Source organism: Pleurodeles waltl, chromosome 8 (genome assembly GCF_031143425.1).
Source record: "Pleurodeles waltl isolate 20211129_DDA chromosome 8, aPleWal1.hap1.20221129, whole genome shotgun sequence".
In the NCBI taxonomy this organism is placed as follows: domain Eukaryota; kingdom Metazoa; phylum Chordata; class Amphibia; order Caudata; family Salamandridae; genus Pleurodeles; species Pleurodeles waltl.
In genome coordinates, this window is record NC_090447.1 from 1,275,764,569 (window position 1) to 1,275,783,737 (window position 19,169).

Here is a 19,169-nt window from a genome sequence, read left to right on the forward strand (position 1 = left end):
AGTGCTGCAAGTACTGCAGAACCTGGGGAAAGCAGTTCAACTCTCTTGTTGCCTTTTTCATCTTGTCATCCCCTCACACTAAGGGCCATTGTCCGGATTACATTCTGCACAGACAAATGAAATGTGAGCTTCAAACAACCTCCCCTTAGACCAGGGGTCTCCAACCTATTCTGTAATAAGAGCTATTTATGTTCAATGAAAATCATACCCTGCTACTAACAATTTTAGTGTGATAAACGGTGATCCTGTCAGACAAGATTACATTAGTGGCCACCCCATGCAAGATTACTAGCAGTGATCACCTCAGTACATCGGGCAGGGTTACCAGCTGTAATGGGAAAAGGTTGTATCAATCTGGAATGCTTCTATATGGATAATAGATAACAGAAATAGCTACAATGTCCCTGGTCCCAGGGTAATAATATGAGTAATAAGTCACCCAATGCCTCCTAATTTCTCACTGAGATATCAGCTTTAAATATATTTGGAAATCTAACCATTCATCTCTAAACAGCAGGTTATGAGTTTTGAAAATAAACACATTTTCGTTTGGACTATACAATTTTCAATTTTGGGATACAGATATTAATTCGACCAAGCAAAGAGTGAGCTGCACATAGGACAACTGTTTATGGGTAGTTGGAGAGCTACCAGGAGATCTTTAGCTACTTGTTAGTGATGTCTACCTTAGAGAACACCTATTACTAATCGACTATCCTGGATCTGAGATCCATCCCCATGGTTCCACAGCCAGAAGCTTCTACTCTCCTACCAAGGGTTTTTTTGTACTTGAAGGGTAAACCCTTCTTGAAAGAAAACACACTTATAACTAGATCACTAGATCTCTCTTCGTAGGCATCCAGGGTAGGTTGTCCTTCAAAAACAGCACCAACTTTTATAACTCTACCCGTGTATATAAAACCAGCTTAGTAGACTCTCTATGTCACTAGTGAAGGTGGTCACTCTTGGGAAGTGCACATGTAGCAAAGGTATGCATGTGGTGTGACCTGTCAGTCCTATATCTAGATGATGGCTTTCTGCAACTCCCTCTGTTTTCATTGGGCTTCATCCTTCCTGGGGGGGTCAAGGGGCAGTTGTTTTGATAGCCAACCTAAGCATCAGTGAACTAATGGATTGTAGTTGAAGTTTTTCCACCTTTCGGCTCTGCATGTGTGGATGTGGGATGAAGAAACATTTCTGGTAACCTGCAGGCCTGGTTACCTGCAGGTTACCAGAGGTTGTGTGACATGTTCATGGCCCCTGTTTTCTACTCTGAAAACCTCAATTGATGTTTGTTGATTCAGTCTGCCTGTAGGCACAGTGGTATAATGGATAAATGAAAATGTTTCTGCTTTCTCCTTATGTCCTCCCATGCCTGCTTCTGCCTGCTCAAAATTTGCTGCATGTGTCCATATTACACTACATGTTCTATTGCATCAACTTATGTTATTGTATGCAGTATCTGGGTATAGGATCTCACTCAATCTCATTTAATTTGACCACGTGGTTATTTTCGATCTTCTGTGCGTATTTCTAACACCAGTTCAGCAAATCTCTCTACAGGTTTTAGGAGGGGTGGTCAGCTTTGTAATCTGAACAACCTGAGTTGTTGTGTTTAAGGCTTTTATCCCTCAATTACAAGCCTGATCAGAAAAGCACAATTAGCTGAAATGTTTCAAAAACCAATATGTGATGGCAATTGCTCAAAGTACAGCAAAGGACAAGAGAAACACAATGCCCACCTGACAAGTAATTATGCGAGTCAACCACTAACCTAAGGATTGACACCTCTAAATTTTGACCCCTCTTTCCCCCAAACAGGAAGTTCAGTCAGTCCTTGGGAGGAACCAGAAAAGGAGATGGAGGTCGGGTATTACAAGAGGAGAAGGGAAGAAAGGCCAGAGAGTCCTCACGAGGTCCAAGTTTGTATTCCCCTGGCACTGATAAGGTCTATGTTTGACAAGTGGAAAGGTAACCGATAAATCTTCATAAGGCAAGAGAATGAGCACTCAGAATAGCTCAGCCACGGGTATACCATTTTGCAAAGGTTCTAGTTGATCAACAGCATGTGATTTTCACTCTGAGACCCATTCAGGATATAGAAACAAAACATCACATCATCATGAATATGGCCACACACAGCATCCCAGGTCTCAATGTGTGTATGACAAAAGCAAAGCATACCCAAAATGTTACCTTAGTTACATTACATACCTCTGTACCCTGTTGGAGAGATCTTTGTCAACTTATGATCAAGTTCTTGAATGCACTATAATAAGAAATATAATAAATATTTATAAATAATAAATATACACAACTGAAGCTTAAACCACAATGCAGCACCCATTCCTTCTCTATTGAGGGAACTCAAATGTGAAACATGACTACTTTTTCCCTCACCTGCATTAAAATGAGTTTATTAAAGTATGTGCAATATTTGTAAAATTCACAAATAAGGAATTGACAAAACCATGCAGGACTATGTATGCACACATTTAATAATGTGATGCCACAAATGGGCAGTATAGGTCCCTATGTTCCCTTTTTGTTCATTATCAGGCTGAGACAAGTTCAAAAAAGCATTTTAGTGCAAGATGTAGCACTTCAAGAGCTCTCTTTTACAAACTCTTACATGCCATCATGAACTGGCTTCAAAACGTCCAACTCCCTATGAGTTAAAGGGAAAAGAGGGCACAGTTCTTTCTATTTGTACTAATATGAATATTACCTAAATGTTTACATTTTATTCACATTTTAGGTGTTTTCGAGCCAATTCATAAAAGCGTGTACGAGTACACAAAAAAGTTCCACAGGAGAACTACTCTATGTATTCCAAAATCCCTTTGTGAATAGTTCTCTATGTCAATTTGCTGGGGCCAGCATGAATAACCATAGCCATGATCAGCAGTGACTTCAATATAATGAAGACATCAGGATCTATAACCATTTCCAAGCTTCCCAGGAGATGGTACAATATTTATTTGATGTGTATGACTGATATTGCACCTGGATGCTGCACCTGGATGGCGCATAGCTGGCTAGAACACGACGAAATTGATGATTGTGAAATGTGAATACCACACTGGCATTGAGCTGAAAAGTAATATTATAGATATTATCCATCTGAATTAAGTATGCAGACTCAATATTTTCTTACATTGCAGACTGGTACATGTGCCTATATGTCCACCACTCCCATTGTGGAATTTTGTGGAATGGCACACCGGTTGTCATTTACTATCCACTGGTAACATAGTGGCACAGAACAAATGTCTGGTAATATTTGGCGCGTTACATCAGCTGCTGAAATTACCATGTGATATGTCCTTAATACGGCACACCTGCCGGTTGTGTTCAAAATTCTGAGGATGTAAAATTGACAGGCGGTGCCAATATTACCAGTTGGTTCCTAAAAGTAATGGTATCTTCTAAGTAAGAATGCCTGCTAGTAAGGCTATTGCTGCTGTATTCTTGTAGATATTAAGTAAACATACATGCTTGCCTACATATATCATACATATGCATTACCTAATGAAATGTAGTGATGGTATGTGTAACATATACAGTAATTACAGTAACATGCCTGGAGCAGCTAGACTGCACTAATTATATTAGTACAGATCCTCTGGAAGCATATTTTTCTTTTCACATGTCCCATAACTTAAAAGTAGAAACATACTGAATCCCTCTGTTCTTTAATTAAGGAGAGTGTTGTTTGAAAGGGGAATTCTATAAGTGCAAAAATCAGCCTGTCTACTAATTAGCTAATTAACTGAAATGACTATTCTTTCCAATAGGTCCTTGCTTTCATTGCCAGGATCACAAGCAGACTAGATTTGACAATGCCCATGGCCACTAGAATTATGCAGCAGAGGAGGGTCAAATTAGGAGGCAGAGTTGACAAAATTATGCATCAAGAAAAGGCAAATTATGCAGCACAATGTGGCACATTTTGTGATAGTATTACTTCATCATTCTGTCATTTTTGCACATGGTAACACTCTCTGGCCACACTCAGATAGTTACACCAATTTAAAACCCAAATATTGCAATAAGCAACTGAAAGGTGACCAGTAGGTCTTAGCGAAAGACCTTCCATTGTGCAGGAACATGTTTCGCCACGTTTTAGTAACTTTTGATCCATTGGAGCTAGAAACATTTTTTTTTTAAATCTCCAGATTATGCAGTAGGTGATGGATTTCGTGGAAAATGCATCAAATCCAAATGTATGCGAAAAACGCTACACAATAGCATAATTCCAGTGGCCCTGGCTATGCCCTAACTAAGGCAAACAGTACAAAAAAAGAAACATTTTGCCCTACATTGAATTTGGAGCCGTAGCAATGCAGAGGCCTGGCTATGCGTCTGCCACGCATACGGCGCCTTGTAACATTTCGTTGTTAATAGTTTGCTGTGATGTCCCAACAGACCCCAGCATATGGACTCTTGGATTTACAAGTGGTAATGATTTCAAGATGGACGCTCAGCGCTGTAAGACACGCTGCTTAGGTCCCGCCACCCAGATCTGGTTTTGTTTTCTTACATTATGTGCCCTTACTTAGGCTCCAAACAAATTAGCAAGAATTTGGCAATGTAATAAAAAAAACAAGACAGGCTGAACCGTGTAATTTATACACTGATTCTTAAACGAGCGTGCTGAATGACATCCCTTTGGGGCCGTGTTTTCCAGCATGTGTCCTGGAGCTGTGCCCATTGATAAGAATCTGGCACGCAAGCCTGTTTTATGAACAAATAAAGTCTGCAGATTGGGACTCGGTGGTTTAAGAACACGCTGTAACATTCTCGTTCATTGACCCTACTAATTTTACCTTATGCCCCATTCTTAAATTGAAAATAATTAATGTTTGCAACAATGCCAAAGGCCAAGTCGCGAGAACAGTATTTTGAGGTCAACAAGAGTTTTTTTCGTGTGTAGCAATTGGTCCAGGGATCAGTGCAACAGGGGCCATAGTGACATCCCTGATGCATCAGAGATGAGAATGATGGCATGCACCTGTCTTACCTGCAGGCATCTGCTTACCTCTAGGCCCCAGTAGCACCGCAACCCTGAATCGGAGGTGTCACCGGAGCAGTACTTCCAGACTGCGGTACAGGTAGCACTTCCGTAGTGGATACAGGCTGCCTAGGGATTCGCGAGAAACTCGCACTGATGGCCACGGGCGGGTGCCAGGGGGTGATCATTCTCCATTCATAGCTATTTTAAATGGGCTGGCAACAGCGGAGCAGATTTGTACCCTTGCACCTCAACGGTGCCCACAGACACTGTATACTGGACCACTCCATGTCTGATCAATAAACATTATATAGTTGCTTCTTGTTTTTTTTCTTCTAAAAAGCAACAATATCTCGTAGGTGCTCCATGGCTATTAAAATATTACGTAAGTAAATAATTGTTAAACTGTCTGGCTAGTACAGAGCTGCCAGAAAGAAGAACATGCTTCTGGAGTGGGGGTGAGTGTTTGTACGTGATAGCAGGAGGCTAGAGTTGCTGCACTTCGGTGTTTTTCATTTTCACGGTCACACGACTACATACAATTTGATGCTGCTGATGTAATGCAGTGGTGCTCCTTCAATTGGTAACTAAATAACACCTCTGCAATGGATGTTTCAAAACAGAAAAATTGACAAAGCCAATAGGGCTAGCTCAGTGATCTCCATACTTTTTAATTGAGCACTTTCCTACTGTAAAAAAATGTAATCGACACCCAGATAATAAATATACATTTACACAAAATGTCTATACAAATTGCAGCTCTAAACTCGTTTAACTGTTTAACGTTGCCTTTATACTCGGTTATCCCTTTTAAAAGTGCAATCAAAAACGCAATTGACATGCTATGGGCAGGGTGTCCCCCTAACGTGTAAAAGTTTCTACAGAGTGATCCTATTGTCAGAAACGGGGCATATGAACTTTGACGATTATTTAGAGGCCATCACTATCACACCTACTGCCAGCCAGGACATGAGTGACAAAAAATGTTATGGTTACCCAGTACAGGGTGTCTCACTGGCACTCTTTTTGTTTTCATTAAAAACACAGCATTGTTTTCAGAACGATGCTCCTCTTGGCCAGAGTCTGTCCCCTCCTATGATCCGTTCAGGCCCCACCAGGGGCGGCCTAGTCGCGAGTTTGAAGTCCCCTAGTCTAAACTGAATGTGCTGATGCAAGGTAACAGGAATGCACGTTGAAAGTTGTGCCTGCCTCTGTTTGCACGTTAAAACCAAATCTCTTGAGTTTGCAAATAATTAATTTATAGTAAAAAAGAAGATAGCTGTTATTGTGATGCAGAGCCCGGTGGCCATTTTCTAATATCTATCAATGGTAAAGTATGTACAAAGCTGTTCCAAGATGGCCACCATGTTGTTTATAAACATGTCGACCAATATTGAATAGTAAAACAATGACACACACTATGTACAATGCATTGCCCAAATGGCTATCACTTTTTGAATCAGTATTTGCCGAGGTAGGGAAGTTTCAAGTTAGAGTGGTCATAAAAGTATCTAAAAAATGGACGCTGCATTCAAAGAACATTTTAAGATAGGATTGTTTTATGAATAAAATGCATGTCTGACATAGCTACTTGAATGAGACAAGAAAAATTAGATGATTGATCTTACTTTTCACTTGTACAAAATAATCTCTCATACATTCCAATGGAGATGAAGAATACATACAAACAACCAACAGAAAGACTGCAAGACTAAAGTACTCATGTGGGCTGATCCAGGATGTGATAACTAAGACCATGTTTCCATGTTTCCATGGAAAAGTGTTTTTTTACTTGCCTATATCTTTGGTGCTGTTTGCCAAATCTTCACACAATTTCCCAAAATAAAGTGTTGCAGTGAATCTTCTTGTACATGGGAGGTTTCGGGGTGATCCATTAAGAGGGGACCGAGGAAAAGGGTGATCAAAAATACATGTTTCCCATTATAAATCCTGTAGGGATTTTAGACACGACTACAGCCCGAACCGATGGACGGAATTACACTAAATTTAGCAGAAAAGTACCTTGTGGTCCAGAAAGGGTGCTTTTTGGTGCCAATCCAATCAGTACTTTTTTGAATATGAAATAAAAAATGAAATATGGACATTTAGAGACGCAAGGGTTTGAAAATAATAACAAGCTCGTGCAGGGAAATGCAGAGCTCTGATTGGCTAACAACACTTCAACTAGGGAGTTTTGGCAGCCATCTTGGGACTTGGCTTCAGCTGAGTCCCACAAAAAAAAAAAAGAAAAGAAAAGTGGCCAGGGTAGGGACACCTTGCCCCCTTAGCTCTGATGCTGAGGGCGTACGGCTGAATCCCCACAGCGCATGGACAAAGGCCAGTGTGGCGCAACCTTAGGAGTTATAGGGGGTTGTCCACAGGGCATTAAAATTACCTAATGTTAAAAAAAATATATAGAAATTCACTGAACTCACGTCCTAAGGTATCTATAACTCACACCAGAGCCATGTACTGCTATTTATCCCACATTTTACAGCAGCCATGACAACTTTTATAACATCATTAAAAATATCTATGAAACATTAGCAGTAAAATTATTGATGAGATAAATGGTGGGAGCGCAAGTTATAGTTACCTTAGGGCAGGAGTAATAGTTACTTGGAATACCTCTACCTATAACTGCTACATTTCTATGGTTTTCTGGGAGTAAATTCAGAACCTAACTTTAATGTCCCTGTAACCTTTGGTGATTTTTTCATATATATATATATATATATATATGTGTATAATTTCCTCACTGCATAAAGAAAGGCCCAGCACTCCAAAACTCCGCTAAAGTTTTTTTAATCTCAAAGGTGGTGAAAGATAAAAAGCGTCAACATGTTTCAGCGTTCAAGCTTTGTTCACCACATTTCATGGTTTTTTTTTAGGACTCAGACTGAGTGTCAAGTTCTAAGATGGCTGCCTCCACATTGTAGTTGATGTGGTGGTAGCCAATCAGGTCTCTCCAAGAGAACTGTCGGCCTCGCAAATCCTCCGTGATGTGACATATACAAAGTTTTTCAGCATTAATTGGTCAAAAACTCTTGAATGGACTTACACCAAATCACAAAAAAGCAATATTTCTGCACCAAGATGTAGCTTTCTGCCAAATTTGAAGTAAAAACATTCAGTGGTGTGGGATGTAGCTGTGTCTAAAGTTCCTATTGAAAAATGAAAGAAGAAAACGTATTTTGAGCCCCCCTCTTTTTTCTCGGCCCCCCCATGATGGATTGCCCTGAAACCTTCCATGCGCAAAACATAGCACTTTTTTGGAAAGTTTCGCTGAGCTTCGTCCAATGACGCCAAAAGTATTAGCAACACAAAAAATGCATTTCCTATGGAAACACGTTCCTAACTATAACTACGCAATGGTGACTGCTACTGGTTAATATATACATAGATATAGATATATACATTTCATGGCAGGAAAAAAAAGGTTGCTGTGGCCTACATCAAATCTACAAAGAAGAAAGAGTCGATCAATGGTTTAACTAGCAGAAAATCTATTGGTCGAAAAATATGAATACTTAGATTTAACTGTGTGCAAGATAAAATTAATGATGGTACCTGAAAGTAGTCAGTAGATTAATATTTTCATTGATCGATACTGGGGAGAAGGAAGGTTTTGGCTGCATTCTTCTGGAAAAATAACATGCGCACTATAAACTTAAGACAATTTACAGTGCCCCGTTGAACTATTATTTGCCTGCACCAGCATTTTGTATGACAGGGTGGCTGCCTGCTGATCCCAGCATGAACAGCTCCAATACTGTAGTACAGTGAAAACAGTTTTGCATGTAAGATCAGTATTTTGGCATCAAATATGTTAATGTGCATTAGTTGCACGTCACCTTCAGTGAATGGACTTTCCCTCGTTCTGCTAAGCTTTAATGTGAGGTGACAATTTGCCACATCCAGGAAAGGTTGTAGAAGTGGTGCAAAAGCACATCAGGGGCTGATCAATTTCTAGTCTTTGCCACACCTGTAGGAAACTACAATAAAAGAAAGGTCAGTGACAGTGACCATTGAGTGCATTGTGTAACTCTGATTAACTTAAACTTTCTAACACTGTATCTCAACTGCACATGGACTGTGTCGTCTAGCTATTCTTTTAGGGCATTACAAGGGCTTATTTACAAATAATTGGTCCCTGTCAGTCAACGCACAGTCAAGGCAAAAAACAATGGAATCGAATGCACCCATAGCACTTACAAGTGGTTCAAATTAAACCAGGCATTGTGCTATCTTTCTGAATAGTTCAAGTTGGCACGGGTGTGGCAAGACATGAGTTCCATGCTTGCTGTGAAATAGGAACTCAAGTTGGTCTTATTGAGGAAGTTGTAGCCAAATCATTCTAGAAATTAATTAAGAGAACAGCAGGCAATCAGTGCCCAAACTTAATTAAATTCTCATTCATATTAATCACAGATTCCTGGATATGTTGTCAGCATACATTTAGTACTATCCATCGTCAAACAATACACCCGAGTTTTGACTTAAATTTAATTGAAATAGCTTGCCTGACAGATTGGCATGAATTTAACCAGCAGCATTCATACCGCTATCAATGCATCTCCTTTTTTCTACCAATTGGATGCCTGTAAAACACTCTTAGAAAAAGAAAGATGCCAAAACTTTAAGATTAGCCTTCCTTCCTTGACTCTATAAGGCAGACTCTACACTACTGATCTGCACGCTAGATTTGTCCCTATAAGTAACTCATGCACAATAGGGCATTCAATACTGCTGCCTTAAGAGTAGCCTGGGTTAACAAAGGGTAAGCAGTGGACGTGTTATTTGTGTTTTTGGTGATTTGAGCCACAATTTATGATCTCATTGCACCTGCTCGACAGCAAGCTACGGTGCTCGGCACAAAGCAGCGTAAACAGCAGCAACAATCAACTTTTCGACACCAAAGGTGCTTTCCATTGAAAGTTGACTCAGGAGAAGTGCCGAAAATGCTTTCAGTTAGGAACGACCACATCCCTGCTAATCTGTGCAAAGAGAAAGACGGGTAATAGGGACGGGCAATTTGATTTAATGCAAGGCCAATCTACTAAAATAGTGTGACCAGGGTTTGGCTGAAATTTTAATGCCAAGTGAAACCTGAGGCAAACTATTATCAAGCACAATATTGGGTGATATGTCCATGTGTACCAGGGGCATGACTGGCCTATGAGGCAATCAGGCAGAGCCCAATGGGCTTGTCTGATAGGCCATTCTGTTGGCCAGTTTTTTTTAGCATTTTGTGGGCCTTTTTCGTGATCAGGTGGGCCATTTTTTAGGTTGAGCCTGTAACAGCGCAGGTGCTGCTTGCACACTTGTTTGCAAGACACTATTGTTTACAATGAAGGCTTGGAGACCGCCTATTCCTTACCATTTGTTGGCTTTAGTGTCATTCTTCTTTGAGGCCTCCTAACTGACCCGTGCAGGCCAAGCTTCACTTCTGTTACTCTCTGTGGAGCACAGACCAAGCACAGATTGATTCAACCTAATTAGTGCCCATCAGCTGCTCGTGCTGTGATTGAGGTACTATTTCTTCTTCCTCCATCCCACTCCCCTTGCCCAGTCTGGTACTCCCTCCCTCCTCCGCTCATTAATTTAGTTTTTCCCACACTCCCCTCTTGCTGTTCATTATTGCTGCTCCCCCCACTTTTTTAACATATTGCACAGCAGCGCAGGTTGTTGTGCAATGTGGCTAAAAAAAAGTACTATGACTAGGTCAACACTGGCCACGCCATAGCGTTTTTAGCCCTTAACTTTAAGCCACGTTGCTCACTCTGCTGTGCAACATGTCTTAAAACATCAATCAAACCAATAGATGTCGGATTGGTGAAAGCTAATAATTTTACCAATGCTTGTTATTATTGATTTCCCTGATTTTCCCACAAACATCGCCCAAAGCAAACACAAATGCATGCAGTCTACCATGCATTGCAAAATACCCATGCAGCGTATCTTTACAAGTTCAAAAACGGCCTGATTTGCAAATGTGGGCCTCTTTTTCAGCTCTCTGGTTCGCTTATGAGGTGTCTCTATTATTTTGGTGCCTGGGTCTGTTTTTGGTCCCAGCCCGACTCTGTGTGCAACCTAATTACATGAAATCACATTTTTTTTCACGGCTTACTCCTCGCTGGCTGTAATCACGTGGTAATTTGTACTCAGTGGAGCACCTCGAGTACATATTCTACCCAAGACACGTCTACCTTGCCTTAGTGCGGTATTTTTTCCACAAGCAGATATATTTGGCGCAGAGCAGAATTTCCCCCAATCCTGCAACACAGCACTTCAGCCGTTCAGGCAGACAACCTTGGTGTTGAAGAATGACATAATGGCAAGAGATCAAATGTTTCAATTACAAGGGAGCAGCCAGACATCAAACTTAAAAATAAGACTTCATCCAAGTCACAAGGGTGAAGTACTTGTTATGAGACACGAGGAGAAAACTATGAAATATAAACGCGGCACCAAATATTCCAAGGAAGGCACTATGAACAAAAAAACAGGCATAAATAGCACTCCATCGTGGTTGCAGTTTGTGGGGCAACCACCTCACTATTCTACAAAATTGAACGTGAAACCGGTGAAGATAACTCTTCGAGAAAGCGCCACTGCAGCACACACAGAACACACTTCTTTCAGGAGGAAATATGTGGCATCAACACAGCTGATCGGGGAACGTGCGTAGGGTCAAAGGGCTGTATGACAGTGTCATCAGTGTAGAAAACAAGGTAACTAGCTTAGGGTAACTGAGCATGCACGCTGGTCAAAGTGAATAAATGACTGTAAAGGAATAAACAATAAGCAAAGGACTGAGGCCATACACGCTTGTATTGTGGAAAGCGTTGTTTCAGTTTTATTACGGAAGATATTTTGTTAACTTACTCTCGAGCGATGATAAAGCGCATGTTGGGCGCTTGCCTGATTAGCAAGCAAGTGCCTGGACTACACTGCATCTGGTACTATAACATTTGCAGTTTAACCCTCAGGAACCCATAATCCAAGAAACTGAACTCACGCTTAGGGTGGAACATCTCCTTCATCCTGGGATTCTTCCATAAATCATCCTGGGGTATTGCCATGAAGTACCCCTAAGCGCTCTTTTGTGTGGTTGCTTTCTGCAGCAAAGTCCTTTGGATCACCTCATAACTCAGTGCTGTTTAAAAAAAGTCAAACAGGACAAATCCAGTTGGTGGCTGTTATACAAAGTTCTACTAACGCAAGCCCCCCCTGAAGTGAGACAGCTGGACCCTCACACTGTTACTCCGATATTTTAACCCCTCAGCCCTAAAGGGATGGGGAAGAAAGTATGTGTGTTCCGTCAAAGCACTAAGCGGATGCCTGCAGAGATGTCAGCATGTGTGCAACCATGGGCATCATTTAGGGGTCGCCAGGGGTAGCAGCCGCAACACCTAGCTTGCACCTTGCATCCCCTGGCATTGTCTTTGGGACCCCTGGCTTCACAGGTGGCAAAATCAAGGCCAGTAGCACAATGGCAGTGTGTCCTTATGGACGTCGGGTGAGGCTTCTTTCTCGTTGTTTTCTCTCACTTTTTAATTACACAAATAGTAAGTAATGTTAAATTGTTCTCTATTAATGTAATAAAAATACAGTTAGCTGGATTGTGGCCCTCGCTGGCAGCTGAGGTAAGTAAAAATTCTTTGAAATGCATGCTGCGTGTGCGCTTGAGGGTGGGTGTGTGTTGGCGTGAGAGTGTGTGTGTGTGAGTGTGAATGTGTGTATGTGCAAGCATGTTGTGTGTGAATTAAATTGAAGGTCAAAGAGCGTGTGATGTCACTTCCGCTACCTCAGGCATTTTGGTGAATTGACGTTCATGCGTGCAACGCGGACAGCCGGAGAAAAATGATCAAACTCCGTCGAGGTTAATCTCCAAAATATGCTTTATGATAAAAATTACAGTTCACAAGCTATATAAAATAGAATGAGAATTAATTACACATATTATGTGCTCCACCTGTCAGATGGGGACTATTAGCCTTGGCGGATGTTGTGCTGGAGTGAGTATAGTGCAGGATGCAGGGTGTCACAAGCTATTGCAAATAGCTGCTGCGATTGCACTACACCACCACCAACACGTGCAGTTGATGGTGTACTGTGTCTCCGAGTCACGTCTTTATGACATTCAGACATAAATATGTCCATGGGAAGGGGAACACTATTATGTGCCACATGTACAAAGATCTGGTTTTGCGACTCGCAAACTGTGAGTCTTAGCGAATCGCAGTTTGCGACTTGCAAAACCTGATGTACAACAGTGTACTTAACACTGTTTGCGATTCTCAATGGGGTCACAAATGACCTACCTCATGAATATTCATGAGGTAGGTCGCCATTTGCCACCCTATTGAGAATGGCCGCTCTCACAGGGATGGTGGCCTGCTGGAGACAGCAGACGACCATGTCTGTGACTGCTTTTAAATAAAGCAGTTTTTTTTATTTTGAAATGCAGCCCGGTTTCCTTAAAGGAAAACGAGATGCATTTCAAAATAAAAAATGAAAGTTTTTTTTTTCATTTTTTCAGAGCAGGCAGTGGTCCGTGGGACCACTGCCTGCTCTGAAAAAATATTTTTGCTGCCATGTTTGCGAATGGGTTAGCACCAGTTTGAAACTGGTGCTAACTGCGATTGTTTTGCGACCGCATTTGCGGTCACAAAACAATAATACATACCATTTGGATTCGGTATTAAGAAGCGATGCCCTTGTCACAGCCATTTCCTAATACCGAATTGCAAAACCCAAAATGCGATTCGGTAACAAGTTACTGAATCGCAGTTTGGGCTTTGTACATCCCAAGAAGCATTTTTCAAGTCGCGAACAGGCCGATTCCACAAATCGGTCCCTTTTTGACTTGAAAAATGCTTCGTACATCTGGCCCATGGTCTTTTCGGATGAAGGACCCATCAGAGGACAGTGCTCTCTCCTCAATAAGCAAAGTCCTAACTAGTCGTGAGGCACAGTCTCAGCTAGGATATGTAGCATGTAATAGTTGCCTCAGCATATAGGCCCATGTTCAGGATGGGGAGTTGCAAGCAGTTATTCAGAAAAGGAGGGGATACAATAGGAAGAAGCTTGGGGACGGTTGGCAACCATATAATAGGCAACTTGTAATAGGCATCTGCCTGTCCTGCCAACTTTGGTGCCTCTTTCAGTTCCTGAAGGTCTTATTTACGACACGCCCATTCAGTATGAACCCCCCTCATCTCATTTCATATTTAAATTCCCTGCAACGATAATAATTTTGCAAGTTTTTCTTCAATAAGTAAGCTCCCTCATTTAATTCTAGGATTAATGTCTAGGAATAAAATATTTGTGAAGCTTAGTTGATCCCTGATCATTGTGTTGTTTCTTAGTTTATGGACGTGGCATAGTCAGAGCAGGCTTGTTGATGCATTTTGTATGTTTCACGTTCAGTGACAATGGGCGAAGGGTAGAGTCACACTAGGTCATCCTCCTACAGAACAATAAACACAATTAAATCAGGTGATTCCCAATATAGTACTAATAGAAACAAGACATAGTTACTGTTCGAAACATGGAAGGACAAATTTACTAAGTCACGCAACGCAATGCAGCAACTAAGTTGCACATTGCGCTATAGTGTCTGCGTGATGTTCAGCATAGGCATGGTACTGGAAGAGTATCATACTAGTGCAACATACTATGCTTAGACATATTTTACAATTTTTCCCACTTTGTAGTAGTTAATGCTGCCCACATCTAAAGTTTGACCAGTTTGTAGACATTTAAACAGTTTCTACTTTACCTCTGCCTTAGGGAGGTATAATATTTTGGTGCAAATCCCTCTCTGCCAATGTTAGTAGATAGTGATTTATATCAAACTCCAGGGGTGGTCCCAGGTAAGTAAATCTAGGCCACAGAGAAGGAGTAACAAGCCGAGGGGGTTCTGGCCAGAACACTATTCACATTGAGCTGAATGAAATGCATTTTTATTGGTTTCATGAACATTAAAGGAAAAAATGAACACATCCTCATAGTTATGTATTTTTGTAGGTTTCCGTTGACCCCCATCTGCATTGAGAAACTTCACTGCTAGGTTTTCACAACGTCCATTACCTTTTTTGGTTCCTTTTTACCTGCTCTTAAATTTTGGCTCAATTTTTAGCAATTTTCTTTTTCCTAATTTTTCAAAATGTGGTTGGTGAAAATGTTGATTCTTCCTTTGGTGCCACTGAATGTTTAGCAAAGAGACCAATGCACAGTATGAGCCTCTTGGTTTTAATATCAAAATATGGCATCTCATGCCCTCGGGGTGGTTAATCCATCTCCCGTGACTTATAATAATAATCATAAATAAATACATTAGTATAAAACACTTAAAATATTGTTTTACCAAAGTGTGGAGAGATGACTAAAGCTGCTTCACAGAGCATGTGTCATTACCGTACTTAAAGTCTGATTTAGATTTCGATGGTAATAGAAAACCGATTTCTAGAGTAGGTGCTAAATCAGGTCAAAACTCCACCTGAAGGTTTTCCTCCACCTTAGGGACAGTGTAATGCAGGAAATTCCACCGATTAATTCTTTGGATTGAAGATATCCCCAAGAAACCAGAGGGTTTTCCATTACCACATGCCCAAAGTAGCCTTTTTGGGGCTTATTACATGCCCCACACACTCATGGTGGTAACTGCACACCCAGTAAATACTGCTAGTGGCGGTATTTACTGGCTGCGGATTCTCAACAAAATTCCGAATTTTGGACCTCAGAGTGAAGGGTAATACCGAGTGAACAAACTCGAAAAGTGTGGGATTTGTCCAAATAAATTGCAATATGTTTTATATGCCTCGAATTGTGCGGGTAAAATCCTGTGGTTGCGGCATTACCTCAACAGCTGGAATTCAAGGAGTCTGCGCTCGAATCGAATGCCCATATTTTGGCCTCTCCTCATCTCATGTCCCAGGGGTGAAATGAGAGGTTTGTTATTGGTGGCATGGATGACTTCTGTTTATTTGCTTTGCGTGGTGGCATCCAAGAGTCTTGACTGCCTTGGCCAGCAGGGTAGATGTGCCATGCGTGTCTCCCCTCCCCATCCGTGGGAAAGAAAATGATGCAAAAGGCTGAGGCATGCAATAACAAACGATGGAGCCTACGTCTCATTCCACAGCATTCAGCTTCTCAGCCCTGCAGCACGTTTCCATCACCCAATTAACAACCATTACATTCTTGAGCCACATCTGTTCAATCAAGGAACGGGCTGCAATGCTCAGCGTTAGTGGTCCAGCCAGTGCTTTAAATGGGCCGGTACTCTCCGGTACTGAGTACCGGCACTTTTTTATTTTGAGAGGGAGAGTACCGGCATATCTCAAGAAAAACGTAATACTTTTAATTGGAGAGTACCGGCACTTCTCAGAAACAAGCAGGTACTCTGTTACAGAGTACCTGCACTTCTATTTTTCCATTTAAAGCACTGGGTCCAGCGGCATCCGGGTTCATGACCTCTGTTAGAGCGTCTTTCCTACTTCCACCCCATCCCTGTGGGAAAGCCACCTTTTCTGCCAGGTTGTGCAGCTTTTTGCATCTTTGAGACGGCTATAGCTTTTGGGATGTTATGATGTAAGTGCACAACGATTCACATGCATTTGATTTGCTGATTTAGGATAATCAATGAGCTTAGAGTGAGTCACCACAGGGCAGTGCGTACATCAAATGCTTTCTGGAGTATTTGTCAGGTGCCGTGGTGGGGAGACTCATATCTCTTGGAGCTGAGCTTGTCCATCAAGGTAATACTGCACAAGGGCACAAAGGTCTGCATAAGACTTCATATAACTCAATGAGACGGTGTTGTCATGGTTAAGTAGTTTTTCTATGAATCCTTCGTCTAGTGGTGCAACACAAAATGATGGCTCCTCCTGAAGAATGTGGGAAGGAGCCCGGACACTCCTATACCTGACATATATTCATAGGGCTTGGGTTGAATGGGGAGACTTCTGAAGGGTGCCCCACTGTGCCACAGGATCTATGGAGGCATGCGTTTAATCTCTGCTTAAGTCAGTTTAAAGCACTGAGATAGGGGAAAAAAAATAACATAATAGAGAAGGGGTGAAAGAAAAGAGGAGAACCCACCAAACAGTACGTTGAGAGCCATCAAGGCCTTTTTAAAGCTCCCACCGAATGGGCGCAGACATGCCTTCCCTGCCCAGGCTCTTGCAGGCAGGAAAACTACAGTGTCCAAGAGGTGGGCCCCCCAGGACACAGTAATTAAGGTGGCCCCACCGGATGGGGACACCAGGGGGGCTGCACGCTCCCCTCCCTTTTTAAATGATGTTGGCCTCAGAGACGGGGTCCCTGGGACCCGTGTAGGGTCAGGAGGGGAGCCACGTGCCCCCTCTCCTTTTTATTGGAATTCAGCCTCGGGGAATGTAGACCCTAGGGCCTTTGAGGCTCGGGGAGAGGGGCTGCACACACCCCTGCCTTTTAATGTAGCAACAGCTCCAAGGGTTTAGATCTCCAGGGCTTATTAAGGCTTGGAAAGGGGAGATGCACACTCCCTCCCCTTTCTATTCAGGCCAGCCCCGGGGATGGGGTCACCAGGGCCTCCCAGAGGCTCAGCGAGGGGGACCACAAGCGCCCTCTCTTAAATAATGTTTTGCCCCACACACAAGCTCTGGCCCACCCCAGTGAGGGGTGGTTTTGTAGTAGCAACTATAACTCTTGCCTGAAAGTAATTATAACTCGTGCCCCCACTAGAGTTTAGTCATCAATGATGTCATTTACTATGTTGCAGTGATATTATAGAACATATCAAGAGTAATGTAATATGTGGGGTAATTAGCAAGGCATGGCGTGGGTGCATTTTATAGTCACTTAAAGCCATTAGTTATAAGCCCTCATAACAACCCTGGTGGTCGGTGATAAAGCAGCGGTAATACCGCCAACAGGCCGGTGGTAACAAAAATGGAATTATGACCACGGCGGAAACCGCTCAGACAGACAGCCACTTTAGCACACCGACCGCCATGGCGGAATCAACAAGCATCACGGCGGTAACCGCCAACTGCCAGGCGGAAGACAATGTACTGCCCACTCTATTATGACCGGCCTATCTGCCACCTTTTCCGGGGCGGTACCAACGACATCAATAGCATGGTGGAAACCGCACTCAGAAGTCAAAGGACTCACCAGTGGAGATTCTGGGAACAACCACGACGCCATGCAGACCGAGCTGCACATATTCCCCATGCTCGTCTAACTTCTGCTGCATTATCAACATCAACGCCAGCGAAGACGACCACAGTGAGTACTGCCGCCTAGCACACAAGGGAGGGGGGAGAAAAAAGAGAGTGACACACACGCAACACACACACCCCACCCCAACACCATACACACAAGCAGATGCAATAACATTACATATTCACCCAGTACCCCTCAGGAATAATGCAAGGACAAAATGATTTGAAGAAAGTGAGTGTAACATGATAAAATACTATGAATAAATGCATCTAAATACAAATGTATATACATATTTGCAAAGGTAGGGACACTGCCCAGTCCTCAATGTCCGTGGGCCACAGGGCCACAACACATAGGCCAAGGCCCCAACTTACTCCTGCAACAACACGGAGAGAACACTGCAGGGGCATCAGGTCGAAAATACACAGGCACCTCAGGGAGACAGGGAATGGGGGGCACCTCAGCTGGAAGATGGTACAACACCACTGGTCCTGGAGGGGCCAACATGCCCATTACTCTGTTCTGGGGTGTGCACGGCCACAGTCACTCAAGTGGGTGGTTTGCCCACTGCTTGTTCCTGGGGAGTGCAAGGCCACAGTCTCTCAAATGGGTGGTTTGCCCACTGCTTGGTCCTGGGAGTGCAAGACCACAGTCTCTCAAGTGGGTGGTTTGCCCACTGCTTGGTCCTGGGGAGTGCAAGGCCACAGTCTCTCAAGTGGATAGCTTCTCCACTGGTGCTGGAGGGGGCATTGTGCCATTGTGCTTCATCCTGGGAAGGATGGGGTGAGTGGATGGCTTTTTCCACTGGTTCTGGAGGGGGCTTTGTGTCCAGTGTGCTTCATCCTGGGAAGGATGGGGTGAGTGGATGGCTTCTTCCACTGGTTCTGGAGGGGGCATTGTGCCCTGTGTGTTTCATCCTGGGAAGGATGGAGTGAGTGGA